Here is a 17980-nt window from a genome sequence, read left to right on the forward strand (position 1 = left end):
AAATCAACATCATTTTCTGTTTCAATAAGCCCATAACATGCTGTTGATATTTAAGCATATGAAACTGGCAGTTTAAGGCCCTAATTGCCAAGGTTGCAGATGTATACACCTTCTTTCTCCATCTATCCAGCACCCTGGAATCTCTAGCAGAGGTGGTAGGATTTTGGCTGTACAGGCCTTTACACTTTTGGGACCCTGTGAGATAGTTTTAGGATCAGCAGCAGGATGTTTGAATAAAAATTTGTGGGAGTCAGGAATCCTGTAATATCTGTCTGGCTTACTAGTAGCCGGATTTAGGGAATCAGGAGCCATGCTTGATTCCGAAAACACATCATAAGCAATGTCTAATACAGGAGGTATAGCCAAAGGCCTGTGCTGAGGAAGAAGAAGGAAATCCATAAGCCTCTTTTTTGATTAAGAGAAATCCTGACTCTCCCAGTGAAAATGCTCCCTTAAAGTATGCAAGGTTTCTCCAAAAGAATAATCCCCAGGAGAAGATGCAGATGGGATGGATTCTTCAGCATCTGAATCCTCAGAGGGTGGTATAGAAAATTACTGATCAGAAGAGGAATCAGAAGAAATGGAAACCTGATCTGAAGATTCATAATCAGTGTCTTGCCTAGGCCTCTTAGTGGGGGGGGGGGTTGGGAACCCCTGATCAAGGTAATTAAGTCCTCAGCCATTTTGATCATCTGTTTTTTAGGCATAGTGGCCTGAGCACATGGCTCATGCATCATTTTTTTAGACTTACAAGATGTTTTTGAAGCTGGCGTCAGTTTTATATAAAAATGTTGAGGCCTGAAATCACCCTCAGAAGCCGGTGCCTGCTCAGCGTCTCCAGACTCATCCAAGGGAGAGACATCTGCGGGTTCAATACTCTGAGAATCTTGTGGCATACCGGACTCTGCATGGGTCTTGGTAGAGGCCTGCGACTCAATAGTAGCGGGTATCAGGGGCTGTGAAAGTGCCTCACTGAGTACCGGCGAACCGGCGACTGGCTTAGGAGAAGCTTCGTCATCGATTTTGGATCTCAGCGGTCTGTCTCTGTCTTTTTCTTTGCGTTTTTTGTGAACTCCAATAGTCGGATTGCTAACCGATGACATTTCAGGGTAATTAAATCTGGATCCAAAATATTTTGAAGCAGATTACCCAAATGTAATGACTGCAACAGTGAAACATGAAGAACATCCATGGTTAATAGTGCATTGGTTAAATCTAGCACAAAACCGGCAGCAAGGCACATTATGATCTGGGCCTAGGCAAGGAATACAGTACAAATGAAAATCCTTATGAGGTATTTGCTTCCCACAAGTAATGCAATTATTAACTTTTACTGACATCGGTAAGGAGCAAGAAAAAGTTTCCCCAACGGGGTACTTAGCTTTAGTTGAAGACTTCAGTTCTGAAACTCAAATGCGAAAATTTCAGGAGTCGGCCGACCGGCACTTGTGAACTGCTTCGGGCACCGTGTGGCAAGAAAGACTGAATAAAATGGCATCGGCTGCATGTTTTATACCCCTGATGACCTGACGTCATGGAAGAGGAGACAGCAACTGACACAAGACCCAAGACTTTGTTATTCAGGCCAACTGAGGGCAACCTGCCAGTAGATTACCCAAATGTAATGACTGCAACAGTGAAACACGAAGAACATCCATGGTTCATTGTTGCATAAACAATAGAGGATACCAGTGCTGCCTTGACCAATCTGGAGTTATTAGAATGACCCTTGGCCCTTCCTCCCTTATCTTCAGCAGTACTCTGGGGAGAAAGGATACTGGAGGAAGGCATAGAGGAACAGTCCTGTCCAGGGGAAGGAAAAGGCATCTGTCTTCCAGGCTGACCTTGTTTTGTTCCTTGAGCAAAACTTTTTCAAGTGAGCATTTTCTTTGGTTGGAAAAGGTCCATCTGTGGCACACTCCATTCTTTGAAGATGCTCAGAAAAACTTCCAGATTCAATTGCCACTTGTGAGAGTCTGACAGGTTCCTACTTAGGTGATCTGCTAGTTGATTGTTTTTTCCTGGTAGGCACTGTGCCATGAGGTGCAGGCCTAGGAAGTTAGCAGTTTCCCAAAAATCCATGTCTACGTGACAAGGAGAGTCACAGTGAGTCCACCCCTTCTGGTTTATGTACCACATAACTGTGGTATTGTCTTTACAAGGAGTACTCCTTGTTTCCATTGGACTTTGAAGGGAATCAGGTCTTTTTTACACTGCCATCAGTTTTTTAGGCTGATGTGTTTGTTTTTGAATGGAGAGTCCCATCAGCCCCGAGTCTGGAAGTTGTTGTGGGTTCCCCAGGCTATTTCCAAGACATTTGTGTTCAGAGTTTCATCCTGAGGGATGAACCTAAAGGAAAGGCTCAGACTGAGGAATCAAGCTCAGGCACCACACATTTCTGATCTATCACTGCAGCTTCCACGTATGTATTCTGTCCAAGGGGATTGGGGGATGCAAGAGGCCCTGTAACCCAGTCTCTGAGGGACACTGCCTGTGAAGTAGATTCTAGTGAGGAGCCTTTGCAAGTACAGAGCTAGAAAGGTAACCTTGTCTGGGGAAGGAAGGATTTCTGAAGATATGAGTCCAACAAAGCCTCCCAAAACAAAATCCTGTTTGTGGGGATGTTTTGAGACTTTTTGGTATTGATGGTAATCCCCAGTGAAGCCAGAATTTCTTGGGTATAAAGCAGATCTGCTTTGATTTTTATAAACATGTTGCTTGAATGATGCAGTCATCTAGGTGGGATAAATCTGATTGCCCTTTGCCCTGCAGAAAGTTATCACTGGGACTGGGCATTTTGTGAAATTCCTGGGTGCAGTAGACAAGCCAAAAGTGCAGAGCACAGAAATGATAATGCCTCACCCCTGCTCTGAAGCATAGGAACCTCATGTGAGATTTTCAACAGGATTGTGATGGTATGCATCCTTTAGGTCTAAGGTTACCATAAAAATGTTGGCAGAGATCATGGGCAGTAGTTTTTGAAGTGTTAGCATTTTGAATTTTTGAACTGCAAGAATAGTTTGAGCCTTGACAGGTTTCAGAATTGGCCTCTGGGTACCCTCTTTCCTGGAGACTAGGAAAGGCCTGCATAAAAACCTTTTCCTTGTAATGAGTTTGGTACTAGTTCCTCAGAACCTTGGGTACACAGAAACTGTATTTGCTTTAAGGCCTCTGTCTTTTGGTTTGGTGGAATATCTGGGAAACCTATTCAAATTAGGGGCTGTATGAACTAGGGTTTGTAACCTCTTTGAATATTTTTAGTACCCACTGATCCCTGGGAATGAGGCTCCAATTCTTTAGGAAGAAGGTTAGAAAGGCAGGGGTGGGACTTGAGGTGAGGGGGAAGGGGAGTGCCATTGAATAGTCATGATTGCTCCCTGCTTGGTCCCTAGTGGCGGGATACCGCAGGCCTATTGGAATTTGCATGCCACTGTCTCAGACACTGGTGGTTCTTTTGATTCCTTTCCCTTTCAGGTCTCCTATGTCTAGGTTTAGACTGGGAGGATGGAAAGGACCCATGTTTGGTAGGGAAATTGCAGCTGAAATGATGAGGTTGAACCTGGAGAAAGTCCTTGACCATTTGCAGAGACTTGACCTTATCCTCCTCCTTTGTATGTACAGATTTAGCCTTGGAGCCAAAAAATGGTTCCGTCAGACAGGCATGTCTTCAAATGATGCATCTTGCACCTGCTGCTTTGCTGGAAGCTTCCAGAGCATCATACCCACAGTTCAAGCAGTAGTTAGTTACTTGAGAGCAAGAATTGCATTATTCTAGCCATTCCTTGGAGAGGGCTTTATTTTTAATTCCCAACAGTTATTCCTTCATCATATGATACTTCACCATATGGAACTGAAAGTTCAAAGTCCTCATGACAAGGTTAGCAGAGGTATTGACTTTCTTTCCAAACCTGTCTAAGGCTCTGCTTTCATTGTCATAGGTTCATTACCCAGATTTTACACAATTTTCTATCCCTGGAGAAAGATAACAAGGGTCAGCAAGCATGTTTTTTGACTATTTTTGCAAACTGCTTCTCTCCATAATGGACACGGGTGCTACCCCAGGACTGAACTTTTAATTTCTCATCTATCGGTCAAGACTGTGCTTGAAGGTAGTCAGGGAAGTGCGCTACTTCACATGAATTGGAAGGAGGGGCAATCTCTGGGACATATATCTGTCCCTTCACCATGATCTATTCATGTCAGAGATCAGGTTTAGATATTTGGACCAGGTAACCCTTGTGTAGTTAATATTGTGAATATGTAACATTTCCATCAGGGCTGGGTCAGAGACTGCCTTGCAGGTCAGGCACAGATCAACCCTCAGTAATCGATAGGAAACAGAATACAGTGATAGGGCTTTTAATCGGTCCACATATAACATGTTGGTTATACTCTGTATTATTTTTGGTGAGAAACCTCTGAGGACACTCCAGCTGTTGCAGGTGCCTGGCAAGATATATACCAAAGGGTGCATTGTACTCGATTATTGGTCTGATGAGGGCTGAGTACAGTAGTACTATGACATCCTTAGATCTGGATGCAATATTGACAGAGGCCCGGGTTACTAATCTAATGGGGAGGCGAAAGCCATCACTCTGTGGCTAGGCTTATAAATGCCCATGGGCAGATAGCCTAGTACTTACCTATGAACCTATGCTCTTACTTATAAGGTAAGACACATAGAAGGATTTCCTCACCACTGTGTACACATGGTGGTCAAAGTTTAGATTACTATCTCTTTGGTCTCCCAGATCTCTCACCACTGGGTCCACTCTTGGGGGGTGCTATGATGTTATAATTTGCAGGGGTATTTGGATTCCCAAAGGTTATTATTATGCAGTTATTCGCATTTCATTTGAGCCCATGGTTCTGACACCAATCAATAGTCTGACTCATACCTTTCTGTACAATATCAACATTGTTTGAGGAGTCAGTGCTTGCCCCCAACTTGCAGTCATCAGAAAACTTGACCAGCCAAAGTCCATCTACATTTGCCTTGACATCTGAGAAGTATATTCCAAACAGAAGGGGGCCCATGTCAGTTGTCATGGGGTTTTTGGAGGTAGTAGCTTTAGCTAACTTAGGGCTCTGAGTCACCACTTCAGGGTCTAATACAGGGTTTTTGAAATGGTGTCTGTGGGAATCCAGAAGCCTGTAAAATCTATCAGATTTTTGCAGAGCATGGGGGAGGAAGTCTTGTTACAATGAAGAATCCAGCAAGACATTATCTACCACCTCTAAGACTGGAGAAATGGCCAGTGGTTTATGCTCAGGGAGATTTAGAAATTCCCTAACTCTCTTCTTGGATTGTGGATAGTCATGTGCATCCCATGTAAAGGTCTCCCCAAAGGAAATACCCTCAAGGGGAGCTAAGGCAAGGCTCTCCTTCAAATCTGAATCCTCATATGAACCAATAGATAAACCTTCTTCAAAGGTGGCTTCATCAAAATCATGATCATTCTCAGAGTCAGAATAATCAGAAGACTCCTGGGGGGAATATCCATCTTTCTTTTACATGGAGAAGATTCAGGGGTAGAAAAAGGAAGAGAAAAGCATCCAGATCTACCATGAAGATCACATCTTCAGCTGACCTAACTAGGTTTTGTTTAAAGGCATGGGTTTAGGAGTGGAAGCTGGTAGGCCTTGGCTGGAGCAAGCTGGATGCAGCCTTTTAATGTGAGGCCTTAGGTTTAGGCCTGAGGGTGACATCCACATTTGAGTTGGGGATGCACAGCTGAATCCTAAGGATGGTGAACCTGATGACGAGAGACTCTAGATACCCCTTCTTCAGTTTTAGAGCAGTCATCAAAAGCCAGAACCTGTGAAGTGGCTCCAGGTCCAGCCAACTAGCTAAGTTCTTCAGCTTGAAAGGAAGTAGAGGGACCTGGTGCCATATCAGACTCTAAATGAGTCTCAGTAAAGGCCTGTACCACAACCTCAGTCACCAGAGGGTACTGCAAAGGCATCTCACCTTCCTCAACAGTCTCAAGACTTGGTGGACTGGAGGACAGTAAGTGAATATCATCTGATACCCTAAGTTTTGGGTGTACTTCCTTTTTACACCTAAGAAGATCAACCTTAGCTCGACCAGCAGATGACATAGTATGTGAAGGCCCTAACAACTTGCTAAAGTACTTAGCTAAAATCTCAGCCATACACTTGATAGATCTACTATTAATGTGATCACAGACCCAACAGTTAGGAACATCATGTTCTGGGCCAAAAAAGTTTTATAAAAGGAGTAAAAGTCCCAGTGTTTTATCTACTTCCCACAGTGGAGGCAGTTATTAGCATCCTCTGACATTAGTCAAGAAATACATGAGAAGTTTCCAAATGGGATACTTAGCTTTAGATGTCTTCTTTCTCTGGTGCAGACCAACCAGTGCACTGACTAACACTCTGCTTCAGGCTCCAAGTGTAAAAAAGATCTAAAGTTATGGCACCAGCCCACCCCCTTTATACCCAGATGTCTTGACATTGGTCAGGGCATCCACTGACTTCAGGAGAAGAAGGAGAAAATTCTCTGTTAATTGGGCCAGCCAAGGGCTTCCATGGCAGGAAATCCCATCAGTTATGACTGCAACAGTGAAACACAAATTAATATAGCAATAACCCACGCCTGGGTGTGGGTAATGCTGGATTTACCCACGGTTGGTGTGGTTTGGTCATGAGGGCGAAGCCTGAGTAGCCAAACAAAGCCAACCGTGGGTAAATCCAGCATTACCCACACCCAGAAGTGGGTTATTGCTATTATACAATGACATTATTTAAGAAAAAAAATAATTAATTTTCTTAAATAATGGCATTGTATAATGCCTTCTTGCTGCCCTTCCCCAGCTGTCTGGTATTCTGCGGCAGTTCTGATGTACTGTGCATGCGTATGCCTATGCAGTACATCAGAGCTGTGGGCAAAAGCAACAGAGAAAGCAAAATCTACATTGCTTTTTAAAAAATGTTTTGCTATGTTAAATGGGTTTAACATAGTGAGACAGCTTTAAAAAAAGCAACGGAGAATCTCCGGTGCTTACTTTAAAGCTGTCTCGCTATATTAAACCCATTTAACATAGCGAGACAGTTTTGAAAAAAGCAACGGAGAAAGCAAGATCTCCGTTGCTTTTTCCAAACTATTTCACTATGTTAAATGGGTTTAACATAGCGAGACACCTTTAAAAAAAAGCAATCTCCGTTGCTTTTTTTAAAGCTGTCTCGCTATGTTAAACTCGTTTAACATAGAAAGACAGTGTTGCTGTAAAAAAAGAGTTATAGTAATGGAAAAAGTCTGGGCGACCAGACCTTTTTCCATTACTATAACTTGGATTTACAATGTGCACGCTGACCAATCAGCATGCACGTTTTTGAATATTAAAGGGGGGTCGTTGTATAATGAGCTTTATACTGCAGCTTTGCTTTTGCATTACGCCTTCCTGTCCTTCATTATCAGGCGTGCTTGTATCCACCTGCTGTATCCACCTGCTGTATGACAGTTTTCTGTGTTCCTTCTCCATACTTTGCTAACTATATAATCTCCTCCTGTATGCTGTTTATACAACTGAGCTTTTCTCCTGAAGCATACTCTGAAAATGGGCCCTAAGCCAAATGGATAACCTGCATAACAAAAGAAAGAAAGAAAGAGTGAAGGTACCCGGAACAGGAAGATATGTTGGAGGGATGCACTCTATATATTTAAGATTTTACAGATTATGGCTACATTGACCAAACAGTGGCACAGTGAGTCTCGTTGCCATTTCATAGCAATAGGCTCTCAGTTCAGTTCTCAGCTGGAATGTCTCCTGTGCTGAATCTGCATAAATTGTCGGCAGTGGTTTGGGTTCCTGCAGGTGCTCTGGTCCCCCTCCCCACCAAAGACATGCATTAAGTAAAGTGGAATTCTCCAAATAATAATAGGTGCACATGTAGTGCATGTGAGAGTGAGATTATTCATGCAGCAATAAACTCACACCATGTCCAAAATGGGTTTCAATGCAGCATCCAGTTAACCCTGTAAAGGATGAAGATGGGTATGAGAAAATGGACAAATAGTATACCAAATAAATCAATTAACCAGCAGTGTTAAACATTTTATACACATATACACTCAATAATTAAAGCAACTGCATATTAAACAAGTAGTTGTTTTGTAATAAAACTTATTATAAAATGCTCATATAACTCAGAAAATGTAAACTAGAATTTTAATAACAGCAATCACAAATTTCCAATGCATTTTGAATAATAAGAATGTACTTATATAAAGTTATTATTTAAAAACATCATGCATGTCCACCTATAATGAATAAGAAATTGCACATCAGTTTCCGATACATGCCAGTACTGTGCTTAGTAGAATCATATTCGGTAACAGAGTTCTGTGTCTAAGATCATAATGGTTTATGTGTTATCTTCTTCACAGGGTGTCTTTCACACATTCACTCATATTTAAGTGCCTGCTAATGAAGAGAGTAACTCACGGTGAATCATTCCAAGTTGGCACACACACACGCACAGAGGTGATAATGATCATTTTCCTCTAACCCAGGGGGCTGATGGGAGGGTGAGGGTTCTTATTAACTAAGCCAACAGTTGTGACAACCATTTTTGTTGCCTTTCCATATCTGAGCAAGTATCAGATGTTCTTACAACAATGATGTTCTTGTGTTCCGTATATTAAAAAGGGTACTATATGATTCAGAAGAAGGTTTTTGAAAGCCAAATACAGTGCACATTTTGTTAGCAAAGAATAGAGTACACATAGAAAATGCACCAGATTATGTCTTGTTTGAAAGTGTAAACTAAAGGATAAATAGCACAATGCATTTTAAAATGTGTGCTCTTTTTCAGAAGGAAGCATAACATAAAATCTTCTGCCTTTACAAATTAAATACCGCATTTTAATAAGTTACTGAGTTATAAAAGGTACAGTTTTATATATTTTATATTCTTTACTTCTATAATTAACTGCAATTTTTTATCAAGCACACCCTTATTATTTCCTGCTAATTTGTTAGATGATTCAGTATTTTATGTATTTATGCCCCCTTTCAAAGAAAACAAAATATGGAAATACTGATTTACATGAAATTAGTAAAGTAACCATAATACCACATTTAAATGATAAACGTCTTAAAACAGTGGTACAGAATTTCTCTAGAAGCATATTCATTATGTAGTTCAGTCATTCTTGCCGTAAGAGCCAGGGCAGATATTAGAAAGATTTCTGAATACATAATGAATTAAAATGATGATGATTTAACAAAAAAGTGGCAACTACTCTGTACTTACTATTATTTTGTAGCATTGTATCAAGTTTGTTTATGGTTTAACTGCAGACAAACCTGAAAAGGGTAAATGTTCCATCTGGATCACTGCTCTATCCAGGTTAAGACATTTTAAATAATTAAGAATGAACAGTTCTTCCATTCAGATGAATGCCTGTATTATGTGTGCAAGCACTGCAATACCTAGAAAATAAAATAAAATAAACAAATGGCAGTGCTAGTGTCTCTGCATGCGGCACACTCATTTTTGATGCTGGTTAGGTTAGAAGGCTACGGATTCTATCCCCACAGCAGGAGCTTTGATTCATGAAGCACACATTAATAATAGAAAATTATACCTGCTTACTTAAGACTATTAAGGATTTTTATCTTTCCAAGTTTCAAGACTTATTCAGAACAAAAATCCTGTTCTTATTCACAGCTTGGTTAAATAGCTATGAAACTCATGTGATAACTGAAGAGACCATTAACTCCATATGCTTCAAAATACATAGTGTACAAAGGAAGCATTGGCTCCTATTAAAAAAAGCACAGACAATCAGAATCACAGTATACATTAAATGCATATTTAAAATACTCTTTGGTTAAATCAGTACACCTGAAGCTAAATTTGTACAAGAAAAATCCAGTATAAAATGTAATTTTCATTAATATACATAAACCCAGATGCACAAATACTAGATCCCTATAATAAGCTCTAAGTGTCACAAGCACAAACCTTACAAGATCAAGTCAAGAGTATCAAAAACCAGGAAGCCTGACCAACAAACTACAAACACAACACCTGTTTTTTTGTGGGGAGGCAAGCCCCCCTGCACCCGACACATCCTACTAATCATATATACAAACTCCAAGATTGCACTACAGTGGGAAAAGGAGCAAACCCCCATTTCCACAGTGTATAGTGATCCTGCATATTAACTCTTCATGCTGTTTGAGCTTCTGGGTTTTCGATATCCCATATGCTACATTGGTAGGACAACAGCTAAATTGTCCCTTTTGTCCATGTGTCTTCTCTATCTGTGGCAGATTCATCAGTGGGCCTTCATTAATAAAACAACATGAAGAACAGTGACCATAGACAATAGGTTTATTACCACTAGTACCTGCCCTGGTGAACAAATCTCTTTTCAAAATTTTTCTTAATATTAAAACCTTTCTTATTAAGAACAGGCTGATCATTATCTATGCATTAAGGTAGGTTTTATTTTTTCAGTATAGTCTTCTAACTGTTGCTAACTGTATTTCTGATGATAGTGGCATCCACTGAAGTAGTTAGAGTGACAGTTAGAGTGACAGTTGTAGTTAGAGTGACAGTTGTAGTATAGTCTTCAACTCATTCAAGACTAAAACAGTGTTATTTATCTGGCTAATTAAATACTTAAGCATGTGTTTTCATATTCCTGTAAAATATTTTAACAAACATGCACTCATAGAGGAATTTCTTGTTGTCATGTGAAACTGTATGTCTGGTTAACAAAAATTTTCTTGTTCATGAATCCCCCCTCAATATTTAAATCTGCAAGAAAATCAGTAGGAAAAGTAAAATTCAGAGGAAGAAGATGGGAGTTAAGCTTGTGTTGTCTGTTCACTCAGAATGGTATACACTTAGTGTAGGAGTTTATGAATCTGGCTCTTTGTATACAGACATTATAAATAAGAAAAAAAAGTGCTTTATACAGTTACTTTTTGACTGTTTGTTGTATGGAGGCATACAGAATTATAAATTTATAAATTTGTAAATTCTACTATTTAATGGGTTCATTTTTAACTGGTCCGAAACAACATCATTGCTTGATGTAACATTAAAAATTGGAAGGGGAACAATGGTATTTGTTTAAGAAGTTATAGGGGAAACCACAATTTGCCAATATGTAGCTTTCATGGTAAGAGTTGACACCCTGGGCATGTTAAATCTAATCTAATAAAATAATGTCCAATTAAAGTATCTAGATTAAATAGTCTAGACACTGAATTTATGTTTCAGGACATGGGCTGCAAAGACAACTTTGTAAACCATATTACAGATGAAGTTGTTGGAAAAAGCCAACAAACATATGCATCTAATGAAAGAGTTACTTGAGGGTTTGTATTTAAATAACTGGTGAAAGAACAAAGGTATCAACTGGTTTACAGAGTAAGGTATAGTACTGTTGACTTGCTTTAAAGTAAAGTTGTTATATAAGACTATAAAATGACAGAGAGTAACACTGAACTTGTGAAAATAAGCTTTTTTTAAAGATGTTACTGTTGTCTTTCGGCTTTTCCCGGTTAGGGGTCGCCACAGCAGAACTCCGGTCCACTAATGACCGGCAGTAGATTTTGACGAACGCCGAGATGCCAGCTCGATGTTCAATCTTCAACGAAGGCACTCCCATTTACGCATGTTTTTCAAATGCCCACCCAACCGCGGGGAGGACATGCAGACTCCACACAGAAGGCACTCCCCACACTCCAGTCAAGAATCAAATGGGAGAACCTCTTGCTGTTCTCCTGTTCGATTCTCAACTGGAGTGTGGGGAGTGCCTTCTGTGTGGAGTCTGCATGTCCTCCCTGTGGTTGGGTGGACGTTTGAAAGACATATTCGAAAAAATAATAAATTGGAGCAGCAATAAAGGAAAGGAAGAGAAGGAAAACTGCACATTTCTCAGAAGTTTCTGTAAAAGGTACAGTTGTGTAAGTTAATCTTACTATAACAGCAGATGTTTCAGTGATCATTGCTGCAGTAGCCTTAGCAATATGGGTTACATCCTGCCAAAGATATAACGACTGGCCAAATTCCAAAACTTTAGGGTACCATCAGCTTGAACTGAGCTGCCTAAAAGACAGGTTTGGGTGAAAAGCCCTTCAAAGCTTTCCTGCCAGAACAGATAGGGTGGCTGAGCCCTAAAAGTACAATACTAAAAACAACAAAAAATAAATGTCCTTACCTTGGCATAAAAAACACACCAAAAAAAGTGAGGATGGAGGAAGGCAGGGAGTGAACCCTGCAGCAGTGACCATTCAAACATCTAATGTTATGGTAATTTTACACAACTGTACTTTGGTCACCATACTGATCACTGCTACAGTAGCCTTAGCTATATGGTTAGATTACCTTAGATAACTACATTGGGGATGTGTAAGAGGAGTACAGGATCCCCAGGAGAATGGTCCTAGAAAAGACTGATGTGCACCTAGAGAAGAATAAAAAGCTTATAGGGCTTTGTAAAGGAATGTACAGGGGACCAAGTAGCAGTTTCCAGAACACTTCTAGATTCCAACCCTTTCAAAAAAGCCATAGATGAAGCCAAGGCCCTGGTAGAATGGGTCTTAACCCTGCCTGGAATAATTTTGTTTTGATAAGCATAACAAAAGGTAATCCCCCATCTGGGAGCAGTCTGTTTTAACACAGGTTGTCCCTTTTTCTCACCGTCACAAGAAATAGGTTCATAGGGGATTAATAGGCTAACAGCTTAACAGCCTTTACAAGTCTAGCCAAATGAACAACTAATCTTAAGATCTGAAAGATTTAGTTCTGTCAAAATAGTACCCGAGTTGTCTGTTGACATCCAAGGTATGGAGTATCCTTTCTCCCTCATTTTTAGGATCAGGAAAGAACATGGGGAGATGGATTGTTTGGCTTAAAGCAAACTCTAAGAACAAAAGAAGGATTAGCTCAAAAACAAATCTTGTCCCTACTGAAAATGAGATAGGGTTGACTTACCATAAGAGCTTGCAGCTCATATATTTTTCTTGCAGAGGTCAGAGCAATTAGAAAAACTGTCTTCCATGTTATAAACCTCCAGTCAACCAGATTAACTGGCTCAAATGGAGCAAGTGTTAGCTTCTCTAACACAAAATTAAGATCCCGTGAAGGGGCTATGGGTTTTCTTGGAGGCCTATTATGCAAACACATTGTAAGAACATTTTGAAATGAGACTGCATTGAAAGAGGAGGATTCATGGGCAGATATGCTTAAATGGCTGATAAGTGAACCTTGATAGAGGAATAAGAAAAGCTATAGGATGTTAAATCATATAAATATTGTAGAACCAGAGAACAACTAGCCCTGAATGGGTGCTGGTTATGCTGTTGACACCAACTAGAAGAACCTTTCAGTTAGCTAATATATGATTTTCTAGTACCAGGCTTTCATGCCTGGATTCATACCGGGGCTGCACATCCTCAGTAAACACGTGTCTAAAGAGAAGTAAGACCCTAGCATTCAGGCAGTCAGCTGAAGATGATTGATGTCAAGGTGTATCAAACACCCCTGTTCTTGTGTGAGCAGATCCATTCTATGAAGAAGGTGTGGCAATTGCCCCTGGCCATTCCCAAAAGAAGGGAGAACCAGAGTTGCCAGGGCAAGAATGGAGTCACCAAAAAGATCACAATGATAGGTTGAGGAATAGCTTTTTCTCAACTGCTGTAACTTTTTGAACTGATAATTCCCAGTTCAAGAAATATTTTTTCTTATATGAAGAGTGTGATATTTGGCTTGGTGTGTGTACTTATTATGATGTATAGTACTATGCAAAATTGCAATAATAGTTTTAGGTTGTTGTGCTTAGATAATAATAATTTGTTTGTTTCATTATTATTTTATCATTGTATTTTGTGTGTTTTCCTGTTTTTCTGTTTCGTTATTTTTCTTTATGCACCTTGGGTTGTCATGAAAAGTAATTTTGTTGTATTATACAATGACAATAAAGTGCTTGAACTTCCTTCTTAATCTTCAGAACCATGGATATTAGTGGAAAGGGTGGAGAAGCATACAGGAACATTCCTGTCCAAGAAAGAGAGAAGTCATCTATCTTCCAGGCTTTCTTGCATGGAGTCCAGGAGCAGAATATTGCCAATTGATTGCTCAAAGAGGAGGCAAAGAGGTCTACTTCAGGAGCTTCCTAAAGACGGATTAAATCCTTGAAGACTCACTGATCTAGTTTCTATTTGTGAGGGTCTGCACTTGTCATGCTTACTTTAACTGCCATACAGTTTTGCTGCAATGGAATTTAGGATGCCTGTAGAGTGAGACCGTGCTATGAAGCTATATCCCAAGCTAAAATTAATATACAGAGAGGGTGTGACATGGATCCCCATTGCTTATTGTTGTACCACATGACTCTGGTATTGTCTGTAACCAATTGAAGAGGTCCCAGGGACAGAGGATGGTTCAGAGAGCTGAGTGCCTTGATCAGGCAAGCATCTCTTTCATATATACATGCTTGCAACTGTCCTTGGTGTCCCACACCCCCTTGCACTTTCATCAGTCCAAAAACTGCTCCCCAAGCAAAGTCCGAAGTGTCTGTGGTGACTGACTGCTTTGGTGCAGGGAGGGAAATGGGAAACCTGGATTTAAGGATATCTGTTGCCTCCACCAAAAGATTTCTCATCTGACAAACCCTAGTACTGGGATTTGAAAAGATAAAGAGCGTTGGAAAAGAGATTTTAGATACCACTATATTTTTCTCATGTGGAGTCTTGCCAGGGGTATTTTGCGAATCATAGATGCCATGATACCCAAAATCCTGAGATATTCCCTTGCAGTTACTGCAGTGTGAGTAGAAAACCTTAGAAACAGAGCTAGATAAAAATCAATCTTTTTCCTTGGGAAGAAAAACTCTTTGAACTGAGATGTCTGGTTGACATTCCAGGAACGCAATCCTGTATTATGTGTACAGGAGTCAAGAAACACTTTTAAATGTCCTCTTGGAATCCCAGCTTGCTTAAGGTATTTTTCATCCAAGAGAGAGATTCCTGACACTTTGAAAAATACTCTACCAATGTAAGCAAGTCATCTAAATATGGAAACATTTGGACACCCTGTAGCCTGCGATGAGCTATAACTGGATGTAGATACTTTGTGAATACTCTTGGTACAGTGGATAGTCCAACGTGTAAGGCAGACATAATAATGTGATCCAGACACAAAAAGAAATATCTTGAAGTCAGGAAGAATAGAGATAAGATGATAGGCCAGGAAATGTGAAACAGGAAGAAGAGGTAACAGGTTGTGAATTGACAAAATTTTGAATTTGAGCACTATCACAAACGGGTTTAGGAAAGAATGGTCCAGAACTGGTCTCCAAGCATTTTCTTTCTTTGGCACTAGGAAGATCTTTAAATAAAAAACATTCCTCATCTGTGAAAGAGGAACTGACTTTATCACTCTTCAAGATAGCATGGGATGAAAAATTGGTTGAAAAAAAGAGGCTGCTCTGGAGGATGAGGATGAGACCTCTGGAAAGGAGGAATTTACTCCCACTGCCATCTGTAACATTAATGAATGATTTTTTAGAACCAATTTGTCTGTAAAAATCTGTTGCTAAAGAGAAAAATGGAGATTGAAACTTTCTGGAAGGAAAAAGGAGCCAGTATGAGAAAGGGTCACAAGGTCTCTTGAACAGTTATTCAGACATGGAAAGTTCTTACTTTTTAGGACTTCCTTTTGAATCCCCCTTGCCATTTGTCCATTTTGTTGGGATTGTTTATTTTTATTATTATTTTATTTGCCAAAATTGGATGAGGAGATAGAAAATACCTTGGAAAATTTGGAAAAGGAGGGATGAAAAAACTCTTAGGGAGTCCCTGGATCAGCTTGCCCCTTTCATCACACTTTTTGATCAGCAGAGGGACCAAACACTAAATCCTTGTCCAAGGGAAGCATTTAAAATCTCATTTTTAACATCAAATGAGAGATTCTGAAAATGCAGTCATGCACACCTTCTCAAAACAGTACAAGAGACCATAGCCTTTGAAGAAGTATTTACAGAGTCATGCATACACTCTGTAAATGATGAGTAGTGACCTGTGAAATAAAAGAAACTAAGTTATTTGAACCAATGTTTTTCTCACATGAAGAAACTGCAGATATAACATTCCTCATATTTTTACAATGTTAAGATATACACCTAACAATTTAAAATTCTGTAAATCAAAGTTAAGCAAGTATACACTTTTTCCCATACCATTAGTAATTTTCTCATCTTTATCAAAAAGAGTAGTATTGGAATTAACTAAGTGCTTAGCAGCACTGGAATCACCTAAAGCTATAGGTGCTAGGTCACATTTGGGAATGGTGTATAAAAATTTAAAAGACTGTGGAACTTTATAAATCCTATCTGCCTTTTTAGTGTCAGCTTTCTATCAGGAAAATTGCAAGCAGTAACACATATGTACTTTAACACAAACAGAACAGGAGGAATAGGCTAAGTACTGGAAAACCCTTCCATAACAACTCAAAAGTATTTTTTGAGGGACTGAGAAATGTCAGTGTTCTGCACTGAAAACAGTGCCACATTCTAGCACAGAAGCATAGCTGGTTCAATTAACACACTGGGGACTGCTGCAATAAACCAGTGCCTCACCCCCTCAGCTCTTCAAGTGAAGAAAAAAAAGCACTTCATTGTCAGTGATCTACACACACACATGCACATACACACACACACACACACACACACACACACACACACACACACACACACACACACACACACGCACACACACAGCACAACCAGGAGGCCAGATGGATGACATGCCCCTTACCTCCAGCAGCGGCCATTCAGGTCCCATTTCTGTGTCCATAACCCACCTTTAACATATTTTATTAAAAAAAGCATTTCTTCTTTTAAACTGTAGCAAACTATTGACTACAAATGTAGAGAACAGTTGCTGCAGTTTACACATGCTTGCACAGAGCACGTCAGCACTCATGTTTTAGTTTATAAAACATTTCTTTTTTTAAACTATAGCAAATAGTTGCTACTGTGTATACCAGCACCCATGTTTTAGTTTTAAAAAAATCTTTAAATCTTTAAATCTTTAAATTGTAGCAAACTGCTTGCTATAAATAAAGGAAACAGTTCCTATAGTTTATACCTTGCCTGAACACAGTGCTACAGCATTCAGGATTTTGTTAAAACATTTTTTTTTAATTTTTAAACTGCAGCAAACTGTTTGCTACAATGTAGCAAGCAGTTGCTACTCTTTAGACCCTGCATGAAGTGCTACAGCACTCAGGTTTGACCGAAAATGTAATATTAGCTTTTAAAAGTTGGTATTAAATTAAAGAATGACTGGGATCAGCTGATCCCACCCCCTCAGCACTTTGAATATGGGGCTGTTGTCCCTCTTGTCCTGCCCTAGCTATGCTACTGTTTTAGCAATAATCTCAAAGAAAGAGAAACCCCCATAATGAGAATCAGAAAAGTACAGTTTTGTACCTACCATAAATGTAGATGTCCGAACTGGATAGCATCTGCAGTCATAACAGCTGGGTTGTCCTGTCGTCAGGCAGCCCTTCAGTCGGCCGGATTCCAAAGTCCGGGTCCTGATGTCGCACCGTCATCTCTGTTGGTCCTCGGGTATAAAGGCATCAGCCGACGCCATTTTCCTCAGTGTTTCTTGCCCCAGATGCCAGAAGCCCTCTTGAAGGCTAAAATTTTGGATAGATGCCAATGTTTCCAAAGGGATAGAGGTAAACACAAAAATAAGCATGTATGTACATATATACAAACAAATACACCATAAAAGACTCCCCCCCACCAGCTAGCTATTAGGAGGGTAAACACCCTAGGAGTACCACAGAGGGGAAGGAGGGAGGGTAATCCTGACTGCAGATGCTATCCAGTTCGGACATCTACATTTATGGTAGGTACAAAACTGTACTATGTCCTTCATGGATGCATCTGCAGTCATAACAGCTGGGTAGAATACCATAGCCA

Source organism: Protopterus annectens, chromosome 1.part1 (genome assembly GCF_019279795.1).
Source record: "Protopterus annectens isolate FY-2018-M chromosome 1.part1, PAN1.0, whole genome shotgun sequence".
Lineage (NCBI taxonomy): Eukaryota > Metazoa > Chordata > Ceratodontiformes > Protopteridae > Protopterus > Protopterus annectens.